Raw genomic sequence first — 5,463 nt, 5'->3', positions numbered from 1 at the left:
ATATAACTGATACAAATACATAGATTTTTCTTTCGTATATATTTATACATAGAAGACACCTAGACCGATACAAAAAATCATACTCATGAATACAAATGTTTGTGCCGCGTGAGGAATCGGACCCGCGACCATCGGAAGTAAGACCACCAAACTTGCCAAACCGCTAGACCACCAAGGCCGTCATAATTTGATAAGTATACGTGTTCAAGTAAAAATAAACTGAATTGAAACAAAAAAAGAAGTTAATATTAGTTGCGCAGTAAGTAAACAAAACAATTATGTTATTACAGAAATATAAGTATACTAGAATTACTTCTACGAAATGGCTTATGATGTACTTTTATTAGAAGTTAAATATTGATAAAGTCAATATTTAGAATGTAAATGTACTATAATATATAATTATATATTACTGATAGTTGTGAAGTAAAAAAAAGTACTTAATTTGACAACAGACTGTACAAAATAAACTTGCTTTTATGCCCGAGTTAAATAATATATTATAATTTTATATAATCTCATATAATAATAAGAATATTAACATGCCTGGACATTCACACTGCGTTAAATTAGTCCCCAGTTTGTGTTATAGTAAAACAACTGATAGAAATACCGAAATACATTTTTTTAAATACACAAGTAATCTACATATAAAACACTTAGACTGATACAAACAATTATGATCATGTTTACAAATTGTTGAACTGTGCATGGAATCAAACCCGCGACAATTGGATATAAGTCGTTATAAACTATTAATAAATCGAGGCGGTCAAAATATATTTACAATTATATACATAGTCATTATTATAATACACTAATATTATAATAATGACTATGTATGGCGTACTATGGCGTATTTATAATAAAATTACAAAAAATCAATCACGAAAGAAAATATCCACAACCAAAGGGGGTCCCTTTGGTCCAAAAAATCTTAGAAAAATGTACTCTAAAGGGTTAACCCTTTAGAGTACATTTTTCTAAGATTTCTTTAGCGTAACATGTAGATATATATTTTACTATATATTCCAAAAAAAAAACATGCTATTTCCTCCAGCTATTTTTACGTGAAACTGTAACTTACAAACAGATAAGTAATCAACAAACAAACAACACATTTTGCAATTCTCTTATATATAAACATACAGATTAAATAAAGATAAGCATATATATGTATACGTTTTGTTTTATATACACAGTGTATATATCTTCGTATAAAACATTGAAAGCATAAATTTGATTATTCAATAAAGGAACTCGGTTTATTGAGTGTAAATACACAAAAATTAGCATATCATTATAAATTTGCATAATGTACTAACGTTATATGCTCCACCGCGTTGTTTCCTCGAAGTTTAAGTAAATATAGATAGATAAATTCGCCGCAAACAACTTCATCAAAATTCAAAACCTTAGAAAATGAAGCTTCTCCATCGTGTTCATTCGCGTGCACGACGAAATTCGTTGTCTTGTCGAATTGAGAAAGTATTGTTATTCATCTCGAATTGCTTGGAACTTTGTGTGAAATTTAAATATTTTTTATTGTTACTAAATGTTAATTGTTATAATTATTGTTAGAAGTTCGTTGTTAAGACTATTGGTAGAAAATTTCTGGACTAATACCTCTATTTGTTAAAGTATTCATAAATAAAACGTTAGTTTTTTTCGAAAATTATATTCTACATAAATACATATAAAATCTATTTACATTTATATTTTTGTGTGTTTGTATATATAGTACCAGTTATAGCTAGTATTTAAATACGTATATATTATTGTTAAGTAAGTATATTACTATTGACATATATACCTAAGTTAGGTAAAACAAATATAATAGTATACCTTTTCCCATTACTGCTCTTCAACCGCTTTCTGTTTTTACTCAATGGTTGGCTGCTAGAGAATGCCATATGGCATTAAGCTCGCCAATTGTACATTATTTTAAATAGTGCAATAAAGGATAAATAAATAAAATCAATATATCTATAAAAATTCGAAATGTTGCCAAAAATATATTGTAATCATCACTATTTCTATACGTATAAATACTACATTATTTCATATTTTTTTACTTCTAAAATAATCATAATACAAAGCCAAACAATACCGTAATATAGTTCTAGTCGTCATTAATGTTAATGTCTAAACAAAATTCGGTCCGCAATTATTATTCTATTGTTACTCGTGTAAGGTGCAAACGAGCATATGCATCCAACTGCTTACTGGCATATTTGAATAACGTGCCAATTAACAATAATACTTCTGTCTATTCCAGGTCCATAGTCGTGAAGATACTGTTTATTGAACCATTGAAAAGTATTAGGAACATCGGTTGCTATTTCTTAAGAGTAGATAAGTTTCCAATATCCCTACTTCCAATATACTTACTTACACATTTTTTCGTCTTAGCATTCAAAATTTTACTCGATATTTTTTTTATGTTTAATAAAATTCCACAAAAAATCTACATAACCTACACAAAGCACTTAATACAGTTTTAGTCGTCAATAATATTAATAAAGAAAAGAAATATCTCTCCATAATTATAATTTTTATTGCCGTTCCTTACAAAAGTTGCCAACGAGCATCCAAGTGCCGTCTAGGATATTTGAAAGAAGTGATAAAATTACTATTATATCCCGTCAAACAGTCCTTAAGATAATATGTCAGGCACTATAAATTACTATAATTAGCATACAAATGTTTCCACAACCGTAATCATTCAAATTGTGACTGTAATAAGTCCAATTCATTAACTCATACTTTTACAGTACAAGAGACTATGACAATATGTAACTTCTTTGCATAAACTGAATATTTGCTTCAGACAAAGCCACGGCACAGTCCTAGTCGTCGATAATGTTAATACGGCTGAAGGAAATTCCCTCCACAATTATCATTCCATTACCGTTTCTTGCGAAAGGTGCAAACGAGCGCCTGCATCCAACTGCCTTCTGGCATATTTGAATAATATGCCAATTGATAAAAGTACCTCTGACTATTCCATCAAATAATATAGTCGTGAAGATATTACTTCAGGCACTATATTTAAATAATAGTATATTACAAATGCTACTGTAACCGTAATCATTCAAAAATTTACTTTAATAAGTGCAATTCAGTAAACTCATACTTTTACAGTACAAGAAACTATTACAATATCTACCTCGTTTGCATATACTGAACGTTTACTTCAGACAAAGCCACAGCACAGTCCTAGTCGTCAATAATGTTAATACGGCTGAAGGAAATTCCCTCCACAATTATCATTCCATTACCGTTTCTTGCGAAAGGTGCAAACGAGCGCCTGCATCCAACTGCCTTCTGGCATATTTGAATAATACGCCAATTCGTTAATACAACACGCGATGTAATTAAACCGGGACGCTTTCTGGGTTCCGTAGGTCGAATTTGGGGTGAAATAGTAGTCACTGTCACCCTTAACTCGACCTACAGATTGCCAATTGACTCGTCGTAATGGAATTCGCTTAATTAAATGTTATTTTTTGTTTATTAGTACTTTTATTAAATTCATTTAGTGATGAGATCGCTCAGTATTAGCTCTTTGTCTAATATGTCTGAGTTTATCAGACTTTGTGTTCACTGATTAAACAGCAGAAATTTGCATATCTGACAAAATATCTGATTTTTTTTCAACTAGAAAAAAAACCTGATAAACCCACATGTAATATATAGTACCATACGAGTATGTCAGATTTTTATCTATGAGAGACGCAATGAGGAAAAAATAAAGATCTTTCATTTCATTGCCAAAGAAATTGCATTTTTGCAAAACAAATATTAATTATATTGTTTTGTATAATACATACGTAATATACATTGAAAACAGCCAGACCGATACAAGCAATCATACTCATATATACAAATGTATGCACCTTGCGAGGAATCAAACACGCGACCATTAAAGTAAAGCTACCGAGGCTGTGTATATACATATTATATAAATTAATGTTTACTGCATAGTATTGACTTTATTACTATTTATTTATAAAGTACATATAAATTGCAGCACATCTAATGGTAAGTGATAAACCTACGGATTCCCTAGTGTTACAGGTACTTATAAGCATAAGTATCTGCAACACTAGGGGAGTTGCCAGTCAATTTACGGAGGAGTATGCTATTTTCATAAAGCTTTCAATATCGTATAGATTGTAATGATGAAATATATATATCGACGTATCTGTAGGTAGGTAGGTAGGTATATGAAAACTTTGTGAGCTTAATTAAAATTGTACGTGTGTTGAATCTTTAATACAGTAATAATTACATCTCCTCCTTTTGGCAAGTTGGTGTGGGAGGCGACTCATTAGTCTAATTCATTGACCTATTACAATCTGTGAGAGCATTGTAGTCATTCTTTTCAAAAAAAAAAATTTTGCAGATTTTGTCTAAATTGGATATAGAGAGATATTTATGAATTCTCAGCACATAAAATAGAGAATAACAAAAGATATGTAATAAAAACATATTAAATATTACAATAATTACTAAATATACTTACATTGAGGTTTTCTCACGAGACTAGAGCATGGGGTTTTTTTAAGGATTAAGGTTTTTTAAGGGTTTTCTGCTCAGATAACACCCTTAGTATCTTAGACTACGGTAATAATTTACCATCAGATGGGCCATATGCTTGTTTGCCACCATAGTCGTATATAAAAAAAACTATACGCAACAAGAGTTACATAATGCATATGTTTCTGAAATGTCTGTGGCAATAGTGCCAAAACACCGTACCTCAGTGTGATATTTTGTCCAGGGAGCAACACACTATTGTACAGAATAGAAGAGAATTTGAGAGAGACAGAGAATTGTATTGTTACTAAACTCACAGATAAGATAATATTACATACTAATATTATAATTGTATACGCAACAAAATTTGTCAGTATGTATGGATGGATGTTTGTTACTTTTTCACGCTAAAAAACTCAAATAGGAAAAAGGATTAAAAATAAAATATATATATTATTTAATTTATAGAATCTGCTTGGCCAAAGATATAAAGATAAATCTATTTTTTTTAATAGTATAAACTATGATTTGTATATAAGTATGATTGCGAAAATATGCTCACACTTACTACTAATATGCTCACTATATATACACGTATTCTCGAAATTGACCATACACCACGTACATACACCGACATTGTCCAAATATAGACCTATTGTACATGGAAAAAAAATAATTTCTGGTTCATGCAGGACAGACAACCTAGTGTAGACAATTAATGTGAATATCTAAAAGATTTAGTAAATAAATTTTACTATTACGAAATTATGGAGTTAAATAAATATATTTTCATTTACTTTTGCACATTCTTGGTTAACTACTGAAATACTTTAATATTATAAGATCCATTCCCCTATTGCTCAATTCTATAAGAAACCAAATGGCACTTGGTAGTTTGTGGCGAATGTGCAAGAACTTGCT

Source organism: Achroia grisella, unplaced genomic scaffold (assembly GCF_030625045.1).
Source record: "Achroia grisella isolate CSIRO2021 unplaced genomic scaffold, CSIRO_AGI_Agris_v1 utg6175, whole genome shotgun sequence".
NCBI lineage: Eukaryota > Metazoa > Arthropoda > Insecta > Lepidoptera > Pyralidae > Achroia > Achroia grisella.
This window is presented reverse-complemented; position numbering follows the sequence as displayed.